Consider the following 26,625-nt stretch of genomic DNA (forward strand, 5'->3'; position numbering starts at 1 on the left):
CACGACATTGATTTGTTATAAGGAATGTATTTGGTAATGTATGTTAAACAGTGATTCACATATACTATATGCTCAATAAATGTCAGCAATTTCTACTATCTCCCAGAACTTCTGAAAACGCAGAATCTCTTTACCTCCCCATGACTTCTCAATCCCACATCAAGAATATTAGCCCCTCTGGTCACTGTGATTGATTCAGTATTGCTGCTACCATAACTTAATTTCTTTAACAGCTGATCCAAATTACCTCAAGAGAGACCTCACAACTCCAACTTCTCTTTGCTCATGGTACCAATTTTCTCCTTGTTTTATGGAAAATCAAAGGTAACTAGTATAGATTTCCTTTTTTCCCCTGATTTTTACCTTAAAATGTGTCAAATGAGAGATCTTAAGAAATGACCTTTTATCATCTGGTGACTCATATTTAAATACATACTTATTTTTGTTAAGCAAAAGCGGCAATAAGTTTTGTTTAGACCCAGTCAGAAAGTAGGAGTCAACCATGAAGAAAGGTGTCTCCTCAAGGTGGATCTTTAATGACAAAAAATACAAAGATAGATTTTTACCTTTGGCACACAAAAGAGTCAGAGAACCCCAACACTGGTAGTGAAAAATGGTTTCTTATGCTGTTGTGTTTTGAGGAGCAATAAAACACACCACTTTACTCCAAACAACTCCTCTTTCCGTTTGCAATGCATGATTTGAAATTCATATCATCCTAAAGAGGATTAGGTCACAAGGTTGGGATATTTTTTTACCCAAGAGTCGTCTCTAAGAAATAAGTACATTGAATAAGGATTGAAAAGCATTAGTTGATTGGGATACAGCTGATCATTCTAAGTACTTATCAAGGTGGGTTTAAGAATAAGGGAGAGGGTAGATCACTTCCAAGATGAATGTGTATGATTTTGAGAGATGCATAGACATATGGAAAAAGGGACAGGTGGTACCAGGTTTTCATGGCATTGCTATTTTGCTTGTGCAACATCTGGAGTATAGTATTATAACAACCACAACCGGAACCACATGGAAATTACCCAACACACTTAGAATTTAAAAGGCTTCTTTGGGAACCTCATCAATTGTGTTCACTTACTCTCTTCTTGCAAGATTGCAAGCTCTGTAAATGCAAGGACAATGTTTGTCTTGTTCCATGCAGTATTTCCACCAATTTCTGACATGCAAAAAAAACTCATTAAATATTTATTGACTAATTGGAGTGAGATGAAGTGAGAAATGCTATTTTCCCTCCCTTCTCATTTCTGATAATTCTTCCATAATGACCTAACTTTGTGAATAAATCCAGTCATTTTCTGCCAACTGATGTTCATCGTCTCCCTGATTATTGTTACAGTGAGCACAAGGAAGCATTCACACTGGTTTTTTTTCTTTCTAATTTTCATAGTCACTTAGGGTTTCTCTCCTATTGCAGTCTTCATATCATGCTGGTCTCTTGATAATCTGCTCTCTCTCTCTCCTATTCCAGATTATTTTTGAAAATTCAAATCAGATCATTTTATTCTCTTGATTAAAACAATTATTTTCTTTTAAGAATAATTACAATAATGTGAAATCTGCTTAACATGGCACTTAAATTTCATGTCTGGTAACATGCACATTTTACAGAAATACCCTTTTTTCCTTTTTTTGAGAGAGAGTGCAAGTTGGGGAGGGGCAGAGAGAGAGAGGCAAAAGAGGATCTGAAGCAGGCTCTGTGCAGACAGCAGACAGCCAGATGTAGGGCTTGAACTCACGAACCGCGAGATCATGACCTGAGCTGAAACTGGACACTCAACCAATTGAGCCACCTAGTCCCCCACTCCAAGAAATATTCTTTATTCCAGTTAGATTGACCCCTAACCTTTACACACCCTGTTCATTCTCCATGATTCCCACTTTTCTCCTGGATTGTAGTTTACTTAATTCTATTCATCCTTCTTTTTTTTTTAAGTTATTTATTTATTTGAGAAAGAGAAGGGGGATGCAGAGAGGGAGGGAGAGAGAATCCTACGCAGTTTCCGTGTTGTTAGTGCGGAACCTGACATGGGCTCAAATCCACCAACCAAACTGTGAGATTACAACCTGAGCTGAAACCAAGAGACAGATACTTAACAATTGAGCCATCCCTGTTCCCCATCTATTCATTCTTTTGAACTCAGTTGAACTTATTTTTGGTAATAATATTGTTGCTACTTTTTTGAACCTACACTACATCAACTGTAAAATAAAATAAGTAATTTATCTGGAAAGTTACCTTGCAGGACCAAGATTTTTAGCATTAGGACAAAACCTTCAGGTCTAAAAGTTTTAAAAGTGTAGGTTAAAAACTCTGCCATTTTAAATTAGAATTGGAAAGGGTAATATAAGTTCATGATATGTTTCCCTCCTTTTAAAAATAAATATTTTATAAAATAAAACAAATAAGTAAATATTTTCTAATTTATCTAGTGAAAACATCTGGACACAACAACAACAAAGTAGCAATTACTCATAAAAGAAAATTTAGATCCTTGTATAAATGGCTGATTCCAGACCAATGTGGAATTACCAAGAATCTAAAATACTTAAGCTACAGGGCTCCTTACTTGAATGAGTCATTTACAAATCCTCAGGGGCACCTTAAGAATGTGTTCTCGTGGTCATACTTTCTTCTTCTTTTTTTTTTTCCTTGCGAAATGCTCAAAAGCAACATTTTTTTAAAATTTTTTTAACGTTTATTTATTTTTGAGACAGAGAGAGACAGAGCATGAACGGGGGAGGGTCAGAGAGAGAGGGAAACACAGAATCTGAAACAGGCTCCAGGCTCTGAGCAGTCAGCACAGAGCCCGACACCGGGCTCAAACTTACAGGCCGCCAGATCGTGACCTGAGCCGAAGTCGGACGCTTAACCGACTGAGCCACCCAGGCGCCCCAAAAGCAAGATATTTTTAACTGCAGTTAACTACACTCTGATTTTCTCTTTGTCCTTTTTTTTTTTTTTTTTTTTTTTTTTGTTAGTAGCCTTCATGGCCAGAATAGAGCTCAGCTCAGGGCTTAAACTCATCAGACCTTGAGATCAAGACTCTGAGGTCAAGACAGCTGAGATCAAGAGTTAGCTACTCAGCTGACTGAGCCTCCCAGGTACCCTACTTTGTCATAATTCTTGTGTTGGGTGGTCTGGCATTGGCCATGGACATTTTAGAGACGATGCTAACAGAAATTTGAATGGAGATACATTCAGTGGGATATACTTATGTATATAGTCTCTTTCAAGTATAGTGACATTATTGTTAGTGGTCCTGATGTAGGATGTACATCCTCTCCCTGCCCCCTCAATGTCATACAAAGAAGATGCAAGGCTGAAGCCCTATGAAAATATGAACCCACACAGGAGAAACAAAATTGGAGATGCATAAAGTGAGAAGCTAACTCTGGAAATTCTAAATATTACAATGAAATTTTGAAAGAAACCTGATAGCACTTTCCCCCAATTTGATAATAATCCTCAATCCCCATCATCATCATCATCATCATCATCATCACATTTTAAATATTATAGAGGAAACATAGGGTTACCTTTCTATTCTCATATCATAAAATTGTTTTCCTACAAAGAGAATCTAGGCAAAAATGTAGGAAAAAGTATTAGAGGTGTTGTGATAATAAAAATTTATGTCTTTGTAGTGGATTTTGCAATATCTGTAAGATGTCTACTTTTAGAACATTGTAGCTTGTTGTGATTTTTTTTGTCATTCTAAATACATATTTACTTTTGTACTTCATTTTGTATTAATTTTGCATTTTTTTCCCTTAATGAGGACCTGCAAATTGAATAATCTGTCTCTCAAAATCTGGATCCACATGACACCAGGTTTGAAGCAGGAAATATACAAACTGATCCCAGGACAGATTGTTTGCTAGAAAGCAAATAAGCAATCCAACATTGCCTGGCTTGTGCCAAAAAGACACTGGAGCCTGTTTGGAGTAGCTCCTGCTGGCCTACAGTGGGATCATTTGATAATCAAAATAACTTCAGCTGATAAAACACTTTGTATACACGCATAAAAATCATGGCAAGAAAGAAAGAGACACACAAAACAACACTCATTGGACATTTTGGAGGTTGCACCAACGCATTATTCTGAAAATTGAAAAGAGGTGTAGGAGAGGAAGACATTTCCCTCAGCCCTCTTGGGGTTACTCGCCGAGTCTGAAGATTAAACTGACAACACAGATTAACAGGAGAAAAGCAAATCAATTTATTTAATATAAGTTTTACTTGACACAGGAGGCTTCATATGGAAATGAAGACCCAAAGGAACAATAGGACCTGAGTATTTTTATGTGAGGCTTGATGAAGAATGGGCAGTGGTATATGAATATGATGGGTTAAGGAGTATACATAAATGTTGTGAAATAGGGGAGCTTAGCAAGGCCTGTTAGGATTCCTCTCTCTTAGAGGAAAGGATGCTTTCTTCCCTCCAGGTAGAAGAGTAAACCTCTCACATGAGGGTTTTATGTTCTGTTTCAGGAGAGAAGGGTGAGGGGAAGAGCAAAGATTTTCTTAAACTCCTTCAGCTGAAAATATTCAATATCCCAAGATTCCATATTTTGGGGCAATATGTCCTGAACCCCATCAGAAGGAAATCCTTAAGTATTGACCCTGCCTTTCCTATATGAAAAATATTTCAGGGACAACAGTAGCCCTAGTGTATGAAGGAAGTCCTGCACAGAAAAATCCCACCTAATAATGGCAACAGGAATGATAGGATGAGAAAAATCACTGTTTTGTGATCTCAGTGGAGTAATTAATCCATTCAATGATTGCCATCATTTGATAGTAAAGAAAATTGGTGAACGTTGATGAGGAACTTTTCAAATTGGGAGATGGAACACTGTTGTGACAATATGCACACTCCTCACCATGCTACCAAGGTGCTTTTCTTAGAAAGGGGTTTGGAATAAGCTGCCAAATTTCCTCAATTTATTCCCATCTCTACCCTGTCTTATATGACTTCATCAGCTTCTCCTTAGTGTCCTGACTCTACAAAGGATTTCCTATATGTATATTTTTTTGGTCATGTGATTGGCAGAAGAAACATGGATGAAAATAAGAATTGGATATATGATTAAATCAAAATCTTATGTGGAAGTAAATTTAATTTTTTTCAGAAATTTTTCCTTTAAAAACTGCTAGCGATGCTAATTCACAAGCTACAAGTCGTCTTAAATATACCATCTTTTAATTCTGAATTGCACATATGTATGTGCAATTGAATTGTATCTATGCATATCTATTGTATCTGAATTGTATCTATAATATCTATTTTTTTATGTAGATTTCTAAACACACAACTGTCTTTGAATGACATTTTATAGTTCCTAACCTATAAATTGAAACAAATAAGTTGCATTGTGCTTATTATATTATTACTTAAAAAATAGGGGTCCCTGGGTGGCTCAGTTGGTTAAGTCTCCTACTTTGACTGAGGTCATGATCTCACAGTTCGTGATTTTGAGCCCTGTTATCAGGCTCTCTGCTGTCAGCATGGAGCCTGCTTCAGATCCTCTGTTCCCCTCTCTCTCTGCTCCTCCCCCACTTGCTCTCTGTCTCTAAAAAATAAACATTTAAAAAATAAAAAAAAAATAGATAAAATTTATGAGGACACTGTCTCTATTTTGTTAGCAAGGTAGTATTTGGTTAAGATGCTATTTATTTCCCCTGTTAATTTCCTACAGTTAGTTGTGCTAATTTATCTTCAGCATGTAGAATCTTGCATTAGTAGCTGGTTCAACTCTTTTAAGGAATTTTATAGAAGGTTCCTCTGAGAGACTAGAAATCTCAAGAGAATTGCATAAGAATAGAAAGTCCCTGTTTCTATCCTGAGATAGAGCCTCTCTCAGCATATAGCAATGATATTCCTTCCTCTTCTAAAGGACAGTTACTCCACTAAATTTGAATTCAGGCTTTTAGAGATAATTATTGCTTAGGGAAAATATAAGGGGACTTGTGGGATAACTGGGCAATCTGTGACACAACACATGGGTTCTTGCTTAGGGAATAGGCAAACGGAACACACAGGAGGTGAAGCCAGGTATGGTTTATTGGTTTATGCTTTGAGAGTGAGTTTCAAGTTAACTACTTTTGGGGGAAAAAAACACAGCTAGAATCTTACTCACATTTGACAGAAAATCAAGCAAACAAACAAAAAGCATATATGCTTTAAAATCTACCATACACCTGTCAAATACATTTACTAAGGAAAAATCAAACCGCCCTGCCATTCCACGTTAATGCCTTCCACTTTTATTCAGCCACTCACAATAGTGGGCCTCCAGGTTACTCTAGATTCCTTCCCAGCACACACAGTGCTGTGTATACCTTTCGGTGGCTTGTGGTGTAAATTGTGGATATGACACAAGCTCTGAATGTTGGGCATTTCCTTAGACCACGTGCCAGCTTGCTCTCTGGCATGAGTGCCCCAGCCTGTGCTTACAGCATAGCGGGATGCCTCTTAGAGTCGCAGATTCCCCATCCACACTTGACATTTTCCATTTTACTAACATTTGCCAGTGACAGCTTGTTGCTGTCTTCATTTGCGTTTTCCTGAGTATTATTGACTCCTTTCATGCGATGGCTAGTTTTGAGGAGTTTCATTTCTGAAAAGTGCATGTTGATATCCTTTCGTTGGGTAATTACACTAAAATCTGATACCACCATCTTGCTTCTTGCTTGCAAAGAAGCTGCAGTGGGCATTTTTAAAAGCTGTTTTCTCAAGTTGCAGTATCTGTTTTTTTTTTTTTTCTATCGACATTTACATCTGAAATATTCTTATATAACCTAGTTTATAAAATTTCTTTCTCAGAGAGATATAAAGTTGAAAGAAGAGATTGTATGAGCACAGAAAGTGCTTCAGGCATATCTTCTCCTGGAAAAAATAAGGAAGAATGAAAGGGAATATATAAGATCGGGTCCCATTAGAGGTGATAAAGCCAGGGGAGAATAAACCCATTTGAACGATATCGGGTCACCCCTAGGATGCCTGGCAGCAAGAATGACTTGTGCTATCACACAAATAGGATTAGGTGTGAAAGTCCAAGAAAAAAAGTATATTCTGTCAATGGTTCCCCCACTCACGTCAACTTTTAAATGTGGTTTTGGAATTTACCATTAAGTGAGAAATGACTTTTAAAATGGTTGAAAAGCACTTCAAAATGTCTTTGGGGTATTAAAAACAACTAAAATTGATCTCTGCACCCTAGATGGATGCCAAAGGAATTTGCTTTCTAGACAATTCTGTAGTCTGCTGACCAAGAAAGGACATGTATCCACTGTTTTGTCAACTTTGTCTTCAATCCATCAGTTATTTTATATGAATTCTTTCTGCATATCCATTCACTTATGGAGCACTGACAATTTCACAACCGTAGATGCTTTCAAATTTGACTTGTCCTCTCTTTTCGAGCCGCTGCTGATCTCCAGGTCAGGATCTTATCATTCCTTGTCTGAAATAGCTCCTGCTTGAGCTTCCCAAACCTGCCTCCAGTCCTGCCTCCTTCGAATATACCCTGTAATGTCACTACTGGAAGGCAGCTGGAATGCAAATGTATTACGTTCTTCTCAAAACTTTTTTTTTATTTAAAAAAATTTTTTTTAACGTTTATTTATTTTTGAGATAGAGACAGAGCATGAATGGGGGAGGGTCAGAGAGAGAGGGAGACACAGAATCTGAAACAGGCTCCAGGCTCTGAGCTGTCAGCACAGAGCCGGACGTGGGGCTTGAACTCACGGACCCTTACTCACGTACGGCAAGATCATGACCTGAGCCAAAGTTGGACGCTTAACTGACTGAGCCACCCAGGTGCCCCTCTTCTCAAAACTTTTGTAATGATTGAACATTCTCCTCAGTGTAAGGCACAGAGACCCTCCAGGGACAGCCTTTCTGAGACATCATATTCCTCCTCTCTTTCATACCTGTCCGTGCTCACCTGGCATGGCTGAGTTTAGCTCCAAAACACCAGGCGATCTCCTGCTCCTGATACTTTGCTCACCCTGCTCTCTTGGCCTGGCTGGCTCTCTCCTCTTGGCTTCTCCAGATCAATCCTCGTCACTCCATCAGGCTCGGGTCTGGGGTGATCAACTGTCAGTCCTTCCTCCCAAGCGTGCTGAGCTAAGTATTCCATGGCACTCTCAATGCACCCATGAAGAGCTCGATGACTGCTCATCAGATTATGTTTAAACCTTCTCTCTGTACCTATCTGATGCTCTGCTGTAAGTGGTCTTCAGCAGAGGAAATATGATCTATCTTGATGTAAGTAGTAAAAATATTATTTTGAAGGTAGTCAAGGTTTCTTTCTTGGGAAGAAAATGGCTTCAGATTAATAAGACACCTTAGCAGTTGTGAGGATTTTAAGAACAGAGATATCTAATATTCAATTTTACATCTTCTATTGTACTGCTCAATGATACGATGACTGTCTGTTGTAGCTTCAGTAAGATATCAAGAATTCCCTACGAACAGGAACTGCTTGTCCTGGAGAAAGATTCGAAGAATCTTCAGAAATACATACAGCATTTGTTAAATTTCCTACTGTCAGTAAATTGATGTCTGAGTCAATTTTACCTTAAAAGACAAGGAAAAGGGTGGCAAACTGGAAGACTTGGACCAACAAATATTTAGCAACAGGAATGGAAAATGTTGAGTGAAAAATAGCAGAAAACAAAACAGCATAAACAGGATGTTCTTTTTTGTGTAGAAATAGTTTACATCCATGCCTAAAAAGGGGAAGATAAGAAATATAAGTAGCAGTTCTCTGGCTGCTACCTTTTATTTATACTTTTTCATGCTATTCTATAGTTGTTACACTTAATAAAATGACTAAATACTGCTTTTTATTATCAGGATAAATTAAAAAAAATTTTTTTAATGTTTATTTATTTTTGAGAGAGAGACAGAGCATGAGTGGGGGAGGAGCAGAGAGAGAGGGAGACACAGAATCCAAAGCAGGCTCCAAGCTCTGAGATGTCAGCACAGAGCCTGACATGGAGCTGGAACTCAAGAACCATGAGATCATGACCTAAGCCGAAGTCGGACGCTTAACCGACCGAGCCACCCAGGCGCCCCTATCAGGATAAATTTTTTGAATAAAAATTTGAAAATTATAGGGAGGATTTACCACTCTACTTCTCTCCAATTTTCCTTTGGCCTCTGTTGAAATCCAAATTTAGGTGAGCTAGAAGAAAACTACCTTTGGTGCCATTTTCAGCTCCTTTTCTTGAAATCTGTCTCCATTTTGAAGCCCCTGCAAGTGTCTTGGGCTGCCATGCATGCTGGGTTCTCTGATTTCACTTCTATTTTGTACAGTTGGTATTTCTTGCTCCCCATTACACTGATTTTGCTCCTACTTGCTTCTAGTGAAAAATTATTTGATAAGCATCTTAGTGCCTCAGGATTTTATACTTCTTTTGGAGATAAGGTAATTTGGAGAAATAAATACTTGATAATTGTCACTTCTCCGTAAATCATCTTTTAATTGAGTCCTCTTCTATTTCACTGTCTCCACATTGACTTATGGGCTGTGTTGATTTTGCCTAAGAAATATCCTTCAAACCTGTGACTTCTTCCCCTAAGTTCTGTCTTCAGGGCTTTATTATTGTTTCCTTCAGCTCTTCCAAAGACTTGCTAGCAAGTCTCTAGTCCTTCAAATGTTCCCTCCCATTTATATTATCCAAACAGCCCCTAGGGTTATCTTTATACAATAGAGGCAGGGTTATCATATCGCCTTTAAAAAGTAAAAAACAAAACAAAAACAAACAAACAAAAAAACAAGCTCCGATGATGCAGTCGCATGTTCAGAAATAATGCTCTAGAATATAGTCTATATCTCTCAGCATCTCACATCAAGATTTGTTCGCTTTGATCCAGGTGTACTTCTTCAGTATCAACTTTTGCTATTTTCTCTCACTCCCTATTACTGCCCAGAGATTTTGTTTTCTCAAACCTCAGTATGAGTTTTCCATATGCTATTTCTCTGCCGAGTATTACTCACCATGGCATCTACCTGAATGATTCCTATTCATTCTTCAAAACCTAGGCCATTTAGTCTATGTGCATAATTGTCTCTCATCCATAGCTGTCTCTGCCATGCTAACACAGCATTTCCCCCTTTATCTGTGACAATACTTCTGGCACGGCATTGTAATTATTGGCTAATATATCTGCCTCCTTATTATTTCCTGAAGTCACTGAAGATCTATGCCTTGTCATCTTGGTAGTTATAGAGCCAACATAGTGTAGTCCCTAAATAAATGGTTAGGGAATGAGATAATATAAATGAAAATGGACTTAAAGTGCAGAATTGTCTAGGAAGATCTTTCTCAGAGTAATCTAATATTGCAATAGTATTCTTTTTTCCTAACATTTAAGAATATGACAGTGAGGAGGATTCGTGGGTAAGCAAGCTCTCCTTATGGGATGGTTGCCCATTCTATTAACATATTTGCTCCTCCTGACGTTCTGATACTGAGTTTTCTCTGAGGGCTTGGCCTAGAAGTTTAGCAAACTTTTTCGGTAAAGTACAAATTAGTAAATATTTTAGGCTCTGCTGGCTATCCTGACTACTCAGCTCCGCTGCAGTCGCTGGGAAGCAGTCATAGATGACATAAAAATGCATGTGTGTTCCTTTCACAAGAACACCTGATTTACAAAAACAGGCAGCAGACAAGATTTGGACTGTAGGCTGTCGTTTACTGATCCCTGGTCTAGGCTGAGAGTTCGGGTTAATACAACTAAACCCTTGGCCAGATTGTGATGGGTTTAGATTTAATACATCTGCCAAGGAGTGCTGAGCTGTGATATTCCAGGCTTTTTGTGGTAAGTGGTACTTACGTACAGACAAATCCAAGATCCTTGCTACCACCTAATCACTGATAGAACGCCTTAGAGGGATTTATAATGGCCAGTCTCATTAGGTTTCTGGTGATTGATCTTCCAACTAAAGTTCCTATGGTGGTCGCACATCAGAGATGACGCTCTGAAATATTCTGTATCATGGTCACTTCTGGGGTAAATCCTGACCTATCCCATGTCTCTAGCAAGAAATAGCCTGCTTCTCAGAAGCCACACTTGCATAAGCTCCTCACAATGGTCATGGGACTAAACATAGACAAAGATTCCTCAAGCAATGCTTTTGAACCCTTGCTTTGAGAAGTACATTGTCCTTATGCATCTCTGCAACCAGGACAGCACAGATGGAAAGAGTGGCAGTTTTGCTCATCATTCCAGGCTATTGTGACTGCTCTTCTTCCAACCCCAGTCATCTCACAGTTTAAGAACCAGTTTGCAGAAAGTTTGCAGGATTTCTGGAAGAATATGTAGGGAGGATTCCTTCAAAAGAGATTGGAAAAAAAATTAGGATGTATGTTAAGTACTTCAGGCACATGAAATATTTCAAATTACATTAAAAGAATCTGTTTTGTTTAATGAAATGCAGACCGTACCTTTTGTGACATCTTGCGTGTGGTATGTTCTCCATACCAGAGTGAATGACCCACACACCTGCTTATTTTGAGAATAGTAATGGCCGCACATAGAAACCAGCAAGAAATGACATATTATTAAATAGAAGTATTCAGTACTAAGTTTGAGATGAAGAAACAGCAGTATTTGTTTATGCTTCCCATGATCCAATCCAATCTCAGGGTGTATCATGAATGATATCAGTAGCATTTGGTTTAATGGATTTCGGTAGGGACAAATCAGCAGTTGCAAATCTGTATGTCTCTGGACTTATCATTTCCATGCTCACCTGACTATTTTATCCAGTGTCCATTGCCCTCTCTTACCTCTGAGGATGAAATAATTTAAAAAGCGCTCTCCTTGTGCATCACCTTTGCTGTCATCTTGCTTCATGATTCTGCTCCTGCCATGGTGAGTGAGCACCTTCGGAAGCAGCACCTGCCAGGAAACAACTGTTTTTGGAGATCTCAATGTGACACCGTGCAAAACAGATGAGCTGAAGAAAGATTGTCATTTTATCTGTGAGGACAAATTCAAGGTAGACCATAAAATTTTGTAAGAAATGTAAGGAAAGATATTAGCATTAGGAACTCTTCTATTTTTAAAACCATATTTCTTTTATTCTTTTCTTTAATTACACTGTTAGGGTCTTTTCTACATACATGTATTAAAATTAAATCCCAACAACTACCATACTCCCACGTTATCCTCAACATTGTGAATAATTTATTAAAAAAAAAAAAACTGTGCTGGAGCTATCTTAAAAATGTCCATTATTTTCCAGTAAATGTCTAACTCCTTAAAGAAATAAAAGAAATTTGAAGAGGGACGTTTCTCAATAATTCAGTCAGGTTATTTGCTATGGGAAAACTCCTCTGGTAGGCAAGATCAACATCGGCTGTTATTTTCTCTAGGAAAGTATAATGATTATATTTTGGAAATGTATTACATTTGTGGCTCAATTCCAATGCTATAATTAGAGCATGTGATTTTTCTTTAATTAGAGACAGTGCCCTTACATAGCCAAAATGAACATTCTTGAATTTTCACAAGAATTTTCAAAATTTTTTAAAATTCAAAACAGAAACTCAGTTTTGGTCAATATTTTTATGTGCTCACCAACATATAATCAAAGGACATCTCACCTAAATTAATACTGGATTAATCTTGACAATAAGAGTGTGAATAGAATATGTTTAAATGTTGATTCTTCACTCTAAAAGGATGTTTTTTAGTTTTCTGCGATGTATGTGTTCATTCACATAATTATATAATAAAGATTTATACATACCTATATTTTTAATAATTTAAAAATATTTTCTAAAAAGCTTTGAGAGTAGAGCAGGTTAAAGCATTAGGTTGCATTCACAAATGAGGAAGGTGAAGAAAGAAAAATTCAAGTAACTTATGTTAAACCCATACATGTAACTTGTGTCTGTTAATAAACAATAAACCAGTGCTACTGACTTCTGATGCAGAGGTCAATGATCTACTTTCTTTCCATCAGGAACAGAACTTTGAATTGCTGAAACAACTTGTCAGTAGTAGAGATAAGCCTCGTAATATTGTTTTATTTCCATCAACAGAAAGATGGAATAGAAAAAACATTTCTCTCATGGTAATTTGCAAGCATCTCTTGTTGCTGCTCCGTCATCTTTCTTTGGCAGACGTATGTTTATTCTGGTAGATTTTGTCTTGAGTGTTTGAGTCTCCAGAGGGCTTGGCTGAGTCCTTCCTGTCTTTGATTTGTATCATTTCAAGAACAGTAGGCAGGTCAATTCAATGCATTGAAATCAAAGCCATCTAAAGGATCAGCAATTAAGCAAATTTCTCCAGGGAATAATTGAACATGATTGACTTTATGAAAATGAATCAAGGAAACCTCATTCAAAATGGAGTCGGGAAGCCATGAAGGGGGAAAACGGATACATTACCACTTGTGGCAGTTTACACAGGTCACAGGAATTAGAAAGATCTCCTCCAGCTGGGGCAACAGCAAGCTGCCTTCCCTTACAGCCAGTGAGAAGCTGCCACCGCTTTGAACTCACATTTTCCTCCAAAGAACTTTTGTTCAAAACAGCCATTCCCAACTTCTTCCTTTTAAAGGACATTCTTGGGGTGCCTGGCTGGCTCAGCAGGAAGAACATGTGACTTGTGATCTTGGGGGTGTGAGTTCAAGCCCCATGATGGGTGTAGAGATTACTTAGATAAATAAAACTTTAAAGAAAAAAGGACACCCTCCTTTGTTTCCAGATTTGTCTATGGTTTCTGATAGTTTCCATGTCCCAAATCGCAATCCTCTGCTATTTCTGAATAAGCTCATTTGCTGCTCTATAACCTTTGTTGTTTAATTTTTTTAAGTTTGTTTATTTATTTTGAGAGAGAGAGAGAAGGGAAGGGGCAGAGAGAGAGAAAGGGGCAGAGAGAATCCCAAGCAGGCTCCTTGCTGTCAGCACAGAGCCCAACGTAGGCCTTGATCCCACCAACCGTGAGATCATAACCTGAGCCGAAATCAAGTCAGATGCTCAACTGACTGAGCCACCCAGCCATCCATCCCACATTGCTGTTTAATTTTTAAGGCTGACAATTTTCCAATGATTCTATTCAAATTATGAAGTTTTTTCATTATTATTTTACCTACACAATTGTTAAAAGACAGTGAAAGGAAAGTAAATGTTGTATGTGCATATATATTAAAGGATATGAAGAAGGAAAAATGAATAGAGTTTACATTCTAAGATTTGTTATCCCTTGTTTTGAAAAAAAGGCTGTTATATTTCCTTTCTATGTTTTTCTAACTGAATAATGAAACCCATTGTCAACATTATATTAGTAAAAAATGTTTAAAAAGTCATAATTTTGATCTAATCATAAATGAAAACTGACACATAGAGAATTCCAGAAAATTCTAAGTTCACCAAAGCAGTCAGTCATGAATCTGGAAAAAAAAAGCACAAAACAAGCCCTCCTCCCCAACAAACAAACAACCTCAAGATTTTTGACCTCTAATAACACTCTCACCCAGAGGGCAAAATTAGTTTCCTGAAAGTTAACAAGAATGCCTACATTGACCTAAATATCAAATCTAATAAAGCAAATAAAATTTGGCAATTCATAGGTGGCTATAGAAAATCAGTTTGCCTGGAAAAGTTCTCCTGAAACCAATCAGAAGGGGAAATGATGCCTTACTTTGGGAGGCTGATAGCAGAAGGGGAAATGATATTGCATTACCTGGAGCACTAGGGAAGTCTCTCTGAGTGAAGGGAAATGATGACCATTTCGGCTTGATTTTAAGAGTGTTGCCTGATGAGGACATTGGATTCTGTGATTGATTCCCCTGAAAAAAAAGCCTTGATTCCGACAGCCTGGAGCCTCAGGGATTTTTTATTTTTTTTATTTTTTTTATTTTTAACATTTCTCCTCAGTGCTGCTCAGTGAAAGGGTCAGTGTCAGTCAGGTTGTCTAGTAATTCTCTTTGCAACCAAGTTCACAGTCATTAACAAATGTAAGAGAATTAAGAGCCTTTGCATTTAGACTGCAAAGCCAGTTTCCAGATCTACTTTTAACACTTTCAATTACTGAGAGCATTGTTTACTTCTTAGTAGCATTTGCTACTTCTAAGTAGCCAGGGGAGAAAAGAGGAGATGCTAAGGGCTCCACTCAGCCACCTCTTTCAGTGTGGCTGGGCATCTCAGAACAATCCATGAAAGAGAACTGGTTCGCTTGACAGAGACTTAGTCATTTTTAGCTGCTCCTGCTCTTCATTGGTGTGTGAGGTACCATCCTCTTTCTATTCATGTGCTGGGGCAGCTCAGAGTTCAGGTGAGTCTGTTCTAGCCTGTTCTCTGCCAAGGATGCATTTGGAAAAGTTCTGAGGTTTCCAGCCCTTTGGGCCTATTACTGAAGAAAAAGATACCGCTTTTTTTTTCCCCCGGTTCAAAGTCTTGCAGATGCCCTTGGATATACTTCAGATAAGCACGAGTCAAATCTAAGGAACTTTTGAAGTTTGCTCGTTAGTCTACTCAAAGCAGAAAGAAAAAAAAGCAATTTCCATATGAAATTGGGTATCACTTTGCAACCATGCTATATTGAAAATCTTGTGTCTAGTGAATTGCAAGCTGTCAGTCTTTGGGAGTGATTCCCTGAGAAGAGCTTAGTAGTTGTGCCCCAGAAATGGGCGGGGTATGTGGACTTTACCCTGGATAATGAAAGCCCATTGTAGGAGGACCTTTTATAACATAATTTAAAAGCCTTTTAAAGCTCAGCACCTCCTCAGCTAATTGCTAGGCAAGGCATTACCATCAGAGGCTCAGGCTGCTCTTTAAAAGGTTTTTAAATGATGTGTGAGGAAATAAAGCCCTGTCATCTGAAAGCTTTTCAAATGTGCTCTTCCTTATGTTAGAAGCAGCAGTCTGGACTTTGTGCATAATGAAAACTGTGAATGGCGACTGAGTGTCCCATGCTAGAGGAAGGAACAATGAATACGGAAAGGGTAAAGTGAACGGGGGCTTTTCTTTGCATTGCGTGTAGCTTGCCTTAAAGTGAAAAGAGAGGACTTACGGATATAGCACTAAGAGCAGAAACCAGAGGTCAGCTTTTGCCTCACTTCCTTGCTCCCTTTCTCCAAGCAATTGAGGGCCTGAAGAGAAGACAGATGGTGCCATGATCTCATGATCTCAGGAAAATACAATATACCATAACTCTATTAAAAAAAAAAAGGAACCCTCAGTAATAGGGAAAAATTGTGTATCTACTCTAGGGTAGTCATTTGAATGATACATTATACATTTTTATAATTTTTTATTATAGTTGTTTGTTTATATTAGTCGTATTCATTTATGTATGTTTTTATTTATTTTTAAAGTTTATTTATTTTGAGAGAGAGAGAGCATGAGCAGTGGAGGGACAGAGATGGAGAGAGAGAATCCCAAGCAGGCTCTGCACTGGCAGCATGGAGCCTGACAGGCAGCTGGATTCCACGAACTGAGCTGTGAGATCATGACCCAAGCTGAAATCAGGAGTCCGCCATTTAACTGACTGAGCCACCCAGGAGCTCCTATGTTAGATTTTTTAAATTAAGTATTCAAATAACAGCTAAAGGATGGGGTACTGGATTAGTTACCACCCTAAATTAACCATTCAAAGATTTAAATAGATCTAAGTATCTTTATTGCTATCATTTACTGATAATAATTGTCATCCATGAAGACAAACTCCTCCTTTCAATAAGCATCATTTCCCAGTATGTTCAAAGTTTTGTTCTGAGGTCTGGCATCACCTATCATCTCGTGTTTTGGTTTGAATCACCCAACACAGAGAATTGAAGGGTGGTCCATCACAGGATAGAAAGTGATAATGTGTTGAAATATGTCTTACCCTAAGGCAGATACAGGCACTCATGGGTGTGCTCTTCAAAAAAGGCATTAATTATTTAACCCACTCAATGATATGATCTACTATTTCTTGAAAAGTTTCTATTTTATGCAGATTATTAAATATTGCTAAGGATTTTTCTCTTTGGGGAACTATAACATATTAGGCCATTTACTGTCATTTTTTTCTTATAATCTGTCTTAAAAATATCTTTTCAAGTGACATAAAATACAAATACAAAAGTAACATTTGAATAAAAATAAGAAAACTAGTGATATATAAAGTGGAGAGGGTAAATAAAATGGTGTAGGTGATATAGTCTCTGAAGTTAAGTATGAAATTTAGCTATGTGATTCCTGGGCTACTAGAGGCAAAAGAGGAAGTTAATATTCTCTTCCAATATATGATAAAGAAAATCTTAAAGATTTTTTTCCAAAGAAATGTCTCTGCAACTTAATAATAATTAAGTGATTGATGGGTATATCTTATGTCTTCTAATCCATTAACATTCCAGGCTAGGATCAGATATGTAGAGGAAATGTATGATTTCTCCTGAACAGAGACCTTTTTGAAAAATGAAAGTTTGATTCCTTCTTAGCCACATCTGCCATCTCACGGGCTTGGAAGCTAGTTGAGCTAGATATTGTATTTGAAGAATATTGAGCTTTGGGAGATACTGTTTTTAAGCTATTTCCTCAACAAAATAAAACAAACAAGGAGATGCCTGCAGTTCTAGTGAGTACTATGTACTGTTCAGGAGTGTCTGTAGATTAGAATTTTGTTTTCTTCTTAGTAAATTTTTCCTTTATTTAAAAAAAAATATTAATTGAGCACTATGGATACGAAGGAACTCTGGCCTTGCTAACCTCAAGGGCAAGGTCAAATCTGAAATCCAAATAAATTCACTCTGATAAGTAGAATCACTGAATCCTCCTAGTATGGTCTTTCTAGAAGTGCAGGGTGCACTCCAAGCATCTGTCACTATGTAAGATACTGAAGAGGAGCAGAATATGCCACCCCAAAGTATGCAACTTTGCCATATTGATTATTTTGAATTAGAGTTACCTAAGAAACAGCCTATGCAAGAATACTGTGACCTCCTTTGTCTCCCTGAAAGCAGGAAATAAATCTTCCATGTGAAAGGTACCCTCCCTGGAACAGAAGGTAGAAGGCATCCTTATCACCAGAGATAGGGGATTTCAGGCTGAGAAGACTGTACAAACAAATCTTGCTTCTTTATTAATGTGCTACCCCAAACGCATCCCCTTTGTCTTGTTAATTCTTCACAAATTTATTGTTTCCTTGTCTACAAGGTGTAAGAGCTGCCTGTTTTGGGCACTTTTTTGAGTCTCATGTTTTTATGGACTTAAAATGAAATTAGTTCTTTTCCTGTTAATCTGGTTTATGTCAATTTAATTATTAGAACAGCCAAAGAACAGAGAAGGGAAGAAGGAGAAAAAATTTGCTTTCCTACAATCCCAGCCAGTCTAATATCATCTACTAACCAACAGAATATCTTGTTCCCTGAGAAAAGGGCACACACTCCTCTACAGTGAAGTACAAAGAGGTTCTGAGTGGAGACCAGGGGAAAACCGTACCCATTTTGGGACACTGTTTGAATAGAGTGAATACTGTTGTTTCAAGTCTTAGTCAAATAATTTGTCTAATAAGGGGATTCAAGATTACTCTGCTGTAGATGAATCAGATTTTTGAAGACTAAAAGATCCCGCTGTGCTAGTCCAGGTGGTGACCTCATTTTATAAATCAAAGGCGAATCTGCTTCCCTTTCATGCTAAAGTCTGGCTCTTCTGACTATCCTGGATCACTGTTTCCGGTGTTCAAAGCAAAGGTCAGAAGCTTTGGTCATGTGGGAAGGAATGATGTAGATCTGGGGAATCACAATGTAATCAGTTTGGCTCAAACCTTTTGCATTTTCTCATTGACTAGCTAAGACAGCATCTTCTCAGTTAAATGAACATGATTAACTTCTTTAGCCATGTCTGGTCAAGTGGAAAGTCCCTCTATATTTTCTTTTGTCTATTGCAAATTATAAAATAGTTAGAACCGGTTTCTCCTATCCATATATACCCTTTCTATCTTATTTCATTTTATCACTGTAGATTGAAGAAGTGAGATTTATAGACAATATCTCCTTATATAGTCACCACTGTTAATGTTGCAGAAAACTATGCCCGACAAAAATTGGTCAGCAGTAAAAAACAGCAAATGCCTCAAAAGGCTTTTTTAGATGTGAAACTATTGTGTGAGTGGAATAAAACATTCTTTGTCCTATCCACCTTTCATTTTCAGTTTTGTTCTTAATATAGCAGAATAGGCTCTTAGCAATGAGCTGCTTATGTCTGGCAGATTATCATAGGGCAGTTCAACAAGCACAGAGTTTGGAATCAGAAAGGTTCGCTTCTGTTATTTACTAGATGTGTGGCCATAGAAAATATACTTGATCTCCCTCTCATTCTTTACATATTTAAAACAGGAATAACAATATATGCCTTGAAGTTTTGCCATATTAAATAAGATAATGTATATAGAATGTCTAATATCTGTAGCAGGCCTTCAAAATAGAATAGGTTCCTCTGGTTTTGTTTTCGTAACATTCCTTGGAATTAATCAAATAAACGTAATATAAGAATAAAACCCCCAAATGCACTTTGATGTCTGGAAGAGTAAACAATGAACAGATAATAGTGATTTCCTCTGAGAAGTGACCTTGAAGAGTGTGGTTGGGGGGGAGAGGATATTTGCTTTGTCTAATGTTCCAATCTTCTACAACATAAATGCAGGTAGGCATCATTTGTGCATAAAAGTGTACAATAAAATAAATGCGATCATAGAAATATATGTATAATTTTGTATATACATAAAAATATATGTATAATCTTAGTAATAGATGCATCAGAGAGGCTCTGCTGTGTATTTCTATTTGTGAAAAGGTGGGAATACATTGGCCAAATATACAAGTGTTTCCTGGATTACTGCTTTTTCTTATTATGCATTGCAAAATTCCATTACTTTGTAAGTTGTGGAGGGTGTCATCATGCACATATGATGACTACTCAGCTGTCATAGAAAAGCAGTAGGAGATGAATACTTTTGGAGCTATGGAGTATTACATTTCATTGACATTATTGGTTAAAATACAGTTGCTAATGATGATCTTATTATATGAATGTTTTGAAGAAATAAGCAGGTGAAACAACGGAACATTGAGCATTTTTACATTGGTTTTTATATATTTTTTGTGTTTATTATTTACTGTGGAAATAATTTTCAAGTGTACCATTGAGTGGCATTAATTATGTTCATAATGCTGTGCAACCGTCACCAGTATTTTCAAAACCTTTTCATCACCCCACACAGAAGCTCTTGTGACCTTTAAGCTCTAACTCCCTAGCTGCTGCCCCCTCAGCCCCTGATCATCTCAAATCCTTCTGTCTCAATGATTCTGACCATTTTAGATATTTCGTGTAAGTGCTATCATGCAATATTTATCCTGTTGTATATGCCATAGACCAGGCACCGTAAACAACAGAAATGTTATTTTCTCACAGTTCTGGTAGCTGAAAGTCTGAGATCAGGGCGCCAGTAGTGTTGATTTCTGGTGAGGCCTGTCTCCTCAGCTTGCAGAGGGCAGCTTTCTGTCGTGTCCTCACATGGCCTTTTTTCTGTGCATACACGTTGGGTAAAGAGAGAGAGTGAGAGAAAGCACATGCACACACATGCAAAGGGGAGCATGACCATGAGCTTTGTTGTCTCTTTTTCTTATAAGAGTGTGACTTTTACCAGATTAGGAACCATCTTTATGATTTCATTTAGCCTTATTACCTCCTTAAAGGCCCTATTTCCAAATTGTCGTATTGGGGGTTAGACCTTCAATATATGAATTTTGTAAGGAACATAATCTAGTCTAATAACAGCAAATAATAGGGAAATGAAAAAAATGGTATTTGAGCAGACTGATTTTTCTTAGCTATTTTATTAGTAATTCATCAACATGAATACCAAAATTAAAGGCACTATTCTTCTATTAACAGTAATATGCAAAACAGATACTCATAATGATTACTGTATTTTGGACTTCAGTTTTCTTGTACAAACCTCGTCTCTCACATTCCTTTTCTGGGGGGAGTCCTACTGCAGGCTCTCTGAGTTGTACACCAATAATTTCAGACTACATCATTCGAGATGACATTTTCTTTATTTTTGTAATGTAAAACAAGGCTGACAGATTTATGTCAATTTCATCTTCTTTTTTATTTATTTCTTAAAAGTCCTTTCTTTTAAGTCATTAATAAAACAAAAAGACAACCTATTGAATGGGAGAAGATATTTGCAAATTATATATCTGATAAAGGGTTAATATTCAAATATACAAAGAATGTGTACAACTCTACGTTAAAAAAAAAAAACAATCCAAGTAAAAAATGAGCACCTGAATAGACATTTTTCCAAATGAGACATAAAGATGGTCAACAGACACATGAAAAAATGCTCAATATCACTAATCATCAGGGAAATGCAAATCAAAACCACAATATTACCTCACACTTGTCAGAATGGTTGAAATCAAAAAGATAAGAAACGAGTGTTGTTGAGGATGTGGAGAAAAAGGAAAACTTGTGCACTTTTGATGGGAATGTAAATTGGTACATACACTGTGGAAAACCAAAAAATTAAAAGTAGAAATACCATATGATCCAATAATTCCACTATTGAGTATTTACCCAAAGAAAACAAAAACACTACCTTGAAAAGGTACATGTACCCCTATGTTTATTGCAGCATTATTTACAATAGCCAAGGCATGGAAACAATCTAAGTGACCATCAATAGATGAATGGATAAGGAAAAGATAGTTTACACACATGTGCCTGCACACACACACAATGGAATATTATGCAGCCATTAAAAGGGATGAGATTGTGCCATTTGAGACAACATAGATGGACCTAGAGGGCATTATGGTAAGTGAAATAAATCAGACTGAGAAAGACAAATACCATATAATTCCATTATGAGTGGAATCTTAAAAAAAAATAAAGGAACAAACAAAAAGCAGAATCAGTAAATACAGAGAACAAACTGATGGTTGTCAGAGGGAAGGGGCGGTGGGGGTTGGAAAAACTAGGTGAAGGGGAGAGGGAGATACAGGCCTCCAGTTATAGGATGAGTAAGTCATGGGAATAAAGCACAACATAAGGAATACAGTCAATGATATTGTAATAGTGCTGTATGGTGACAGATGGTAGCTACCCTTGTGGTGAACATAGCATAATGTATAAACTTGTCAAATCACTAAGTTGTACCCTGAAACAAATGTAACATTGTGTATCCGCTATAGTCAATTAATTTAAAAAAGCCCTTTCCTTTGAAATATGTAATTATACACCTGTCTGTCTACCTATCATCTATCCAGTTATCCACTCATCAGGCACTAACCACTGGACTGTATTTTGCAAAAAAAAACCCCAAACCAAAACAAAAGTCCTCCCCATAGGGATGCTGTAACCCAGACCAAATGCTATGCCAAGAATACATCAGGAAGAAGACTATCCTTCTTGCACAATGGCACTGCCTGTTAAAATGTCCTCTACGAATTAAGAAAATAAAGTTCCAGAATTAAATCTCTTCATAAGAGATAGAAATAATATTTTTTAACTTTTTTAATTTACAGGAAATAAAATTGAGCCTATAAAGGAGAGTATCAAACTGATTGATTACACACCTTCAAATTTCATGTCCAAATGTCATTATCTGCATGAGGATTCTACTAATTTACTAATGATTATTTTTAAGTTTCTAGTTGTTTATTAGACGTGTTCCTTGAGATAAGTGACCACTCTATTCACATTTTTATAAGAAACGTTCCCCCTTCTGTGTCATGTCTGTTGACCTGACTGCTTACTACATGGCCAGAATACATGCAGGACCAGAACTTGGAGTCTGTCCTTTTGGAACATGAAGTCCCAGGAGTCAATTTTAAGAACAGAAGGCAAGTTGAACAAGAAAGAGCTGGTTATGGTGACAGCAGTGTGAAAGCTGAGGTGCTATTCCAGGAATAGGGCACAGTCTCTATCCTTCTTTTAAATGTTTGTTTATTTATTTATTTATTTATTTATTTATTTATTTATTTATTATTCTTTTAAATGTTTATTTAGTTTTGAGAGAGAGGGAGGGAGAGAGAGAGTGCATGCACGCAAGTCAGGGAGGGGCAGAGAGAGGGAGGGAGACAAAGGATCCACACTATCAGTACAGAGCCCGATGTGGCACTCGAACTCCCACTCTGTGAGATCATGACCTGAGCCGAAGTCAAATGCTTAACCGACTGACCCACCCAGGCACCACTCTGTCCTTAATTATGAGGTATTGGTCCTTATGATATGGGAGATATTATTTCCGTTCATAAGTTTCTATATTATGGTAGTATTTTTGAAACAATTACTCATTTCATATTTTCTTTTGTGACAAACATTACATTCTTTCTGCCAGTGTGAAGGTTTATTGTCACCAAAAGAAAAATGCTTCTTTTGAATATTCTCCATGAATTCAAAACTTATGTTGGATAAACTCCTAAAACAAACATCTCTTCAGAGGTGCTATTCAGGCTCTTAAGTGAAAACTATGCTTTTGATTTGCCATTTCTAATTAAACAGAATACATTCAAGGAGTCATACAGATTGTGCTGCCTTCCAAATGACCTTTAACCAATATAGTCTGAGTGGTCCCTGTGTGGAGGTGATCCTTTCCAGCAATTTCTTCATAAAAAGGAAAAGGATATGTACGTTAACTCATTACATATAATCTATTGAATTCAGGCAAATGAATTTCCTCCAATTCATTTCAGAGCTGATTCATTTTATCTGCATGGCTTTAGTGCCATATGTGAACATTAGGCCTCTTTAAAAAATGATGGGGGGTAATAAATGCTTTAGGAATTTGTTTTGCTGAAGTGAACTAACGGCAGAGGAACATATGGTGAAATATATTTTTAATTACTTTTCAACAATGTTAAATGTTTTTTCCTTATTTTCATATTTAATGTTCTTGATCAAACTTACAGAAGAGTCTTCTCAGGAAGAACACAGCATTCTGTATAATAACACATGACTAATTTTATGGGCAATATATACCAATATATGTAAGCAACATTTTTGCTCTGGGAGTCTTAGAACTTTATGATTCTTCTTCTTCATGTCTTCAAATGGAAAGTACTTTTCTTTCCTCCTCTCTGAAATCAAGAGATTGACACCATTAAAATTTCCAATTCTATTGCAATTTTTTAAAATGTTTATTCATTTTTGAGAGAGTGTGAGCAGGGTAGGGGCAGAGAGAGAGGGAGACAGAGGATCTGAAGCAGGCTCTGTGCTAACAGCAAAGAGCCCCAAGGGAGTCTCGAACTCACGAACCATGAGATGGTGACCACAGCCAAAGTCGGATGCTCAACTGACTCAGCCACCCAGGCACCTCGTAATCAGCAAGAATTTGGAAATAATTTGGCTGTTAAGGGCTTACTTAAACACAAAGAGAGCTTTGCATGTCTGAGCTTAAAGATTTAACATGTAAACTGCAGGCTGCTCACGTTCATTATATCTGAGAAGCTATGGCATGTAGGACACGTGCTGATGAGCTGGCACACTTGGAACTTTCCATTTTAGTGACCCGAGGTGGTGATATTTCTGCTTAGATTCACATCACAAAATGTCCCGGAGTTGTGATCCTTCCTCCCATGGGTAGGTAGAATTCTGTAATACTGGAAGTGAGATAATGGCTCAAATCAACTGTCATTGCATTTAACTTGTCATCTACACATCGGAAATTAAGGCGGGGACTAGGTTTTCCACTCCCATAAACCACCCTTTCTCCCGGAGACGAGCTAGATTATGCCCTGTACATCTACCTGTGCCACCTCCATTATTAAAGGAACAGGAACACAGTAAAAGAAAAGACATATATTGCCTGATGCCTTTCTATTTGTCCTTCTGTTGATTGCTGCTTTGTAATGTTCCTTAGTTTCCAGGAATTGAAAATTGCTTGTTATCAGAAGTGATGAAAAAAGTTGTCCTCTGTGATTGTTAGCTCAGCGTACTTGCCATCCTTTTGTTATGTTTTTGTTTTTTTTCTTGCTGTCTTTTTTGATGAAAAATGGGTCCATACAAAAAGAGAGAGATTAAAGCAACACTTTTCTAGAATTCAAACTCTATAGTAGGTGATATTTCCATACCTGTATGTCCCAAATGTTATGGTTATGAACAAAATTAGTGAGGAGGCTTTCTGGAATGCCATTGAAAGACACTCTCAGCATGTGAATCAAATGCAACCTGGCTTATTATACAAAAAAAAAAAAAAAAAAAAAAGCTGTCTCTGGTGTTTGTACTCTGAGCATGGTGGCATGTCTTCTGAGGATGTCACCTGAGTCGCAGACTCCATCCTTAGTTCTCCTTCCCTTGACTAATCACACGAAGGTAATCTTTTCTGGTTGAGAAAATTTATGTTCCCTCTCTTCTGCCTGGCTCAGAAGCTGTCTGCAAACAGCTGCCAAACAGGGTCAGTCACTTGATCTAGAAATCAAAACTGTATAGGCCTTAGTCATACCTCAACTAACAAGTACTGTGGGCTCCAAATTGACTGTCATTCAGTGAGGTATGATAAGTTGGATAAGGTTTCACAGAACACTTTCTACTGAAGAAGTATTAGGTTTGAGAGGCAGAGTACAGAACAGGGAGAAGTTTCCAAACAAAAATGGTACTTAAGATTCCTGTGACAGGATGTGAAACCATTCAACTCGAAAGAGATTTTCCTCATGAACTTCTAGTGTTTGCACATCATGGGTTGGAAAACCAGATTACCTCCAACCCCACTGTGAACGTCAGGTGTCCTGAGGTGTTTACCTTCGGCTACAGTTGGTGTTTCTGAGTCGACTATCAGCATGGTCTGCCAGCCCATTAAAGTGATACTGAAGGCCCAGTCAGGTGGTAACAAAAAGCTGAAAATGCATCTCACACTTGGAAAATGTTGAGAACATTTTTTAAAGCAAAACAAACAAACAAACAAACAAAGTAAATCAATTTAAAAAGTGAGCCAAAGCTATATTAAAGGATTTTAAGATACTTTTTTTTCTCTCCCTCTTGTTTCTGCAGGGATCATGAGCTGTGATACACAGATGCATTAGTATTGTGACTTCACTGCCAGCGTGTGCCCTCTATTAATGAGGCCCCAGAGCACTCCTTATTTCCAGGGTGTGTACGTGCTTGCTGTGTGAGCTTTCCTCAGCTTCCTTGTGTGAGATTCTGGGCTATCTCCTGCTTTTATAGACTAAATGCAACCAACTTCTCTTTGCTGAAGGGAGACAATTGGGTTCTTCCCAAACAGTGTGAGAACATTAAGTTTAAAGCTGCAAGAAGACTTGAAAGAGGACAAAATAAAAAAAAAAAACCCTTCTCTTCAAATATCTTCTACTTTTCAATGGGTTTCTTTGACATAATTCTTGAATGAGAGGTTGGTTACATAGTCCCCATGGTCTTTTATTCCTCCGTTCTTTTCAGGATTCCAAGCTTGGCCACGAGCTTTTATTAAAGAAGCACTTCTCAGAATGCTCGCGCACCACGTCTAAAGGCCTCTTGCACATTTTCCAGCTGTTGTGTGTGGCTTCTCTTGGCACTTCCTTTCTTTAATCATCTCTGGCACTGCCTGCCTCATGTTCCGTGCTGCTACCAGAAATAGCCCACTCAACAGCTGG

At 37.6% G+C, this 26,625-nt stretch overlaps 1 long non-coding RNA gene across 1 annotated transcript in view; it reads left to right on the top strand.

Annotated features, from left to right (window-relative positions):
• LOC144613831 (uncharacterized) overlaps nt 1-26,202 on the top strand; it is a 208,713-nt gene extending 182,511 nt beyond the window's left edge. The window contains exon 3 of the long non-coding RNA XR_013551251.1: nt 26,027-26,202. This is a non-coding gene — a long non-coding RNA (uncharacterized LOC144613831). The remainder of the gene's footprint in view (nt 1-26,026) is intronic.
• The last annotated feature ends 423 nt before the right edge of the window (nt 26,203-26,625 follow it).

Source organism: Panthera onca, chromosome D3 (assembly GCF_046562875.1).
Source record: "Panthera onca isolate mPanOnc1 chromosome D3, mPanOnc1 haplotype 2, whole genome shotgun sequence".
Classification (NCBI taxonomy): domain Eukaryota; kingdom Metazoa; phylum Chordata; class Mammalia; order Carnivora; family Felidae; genus Panthera; species Panthera onca.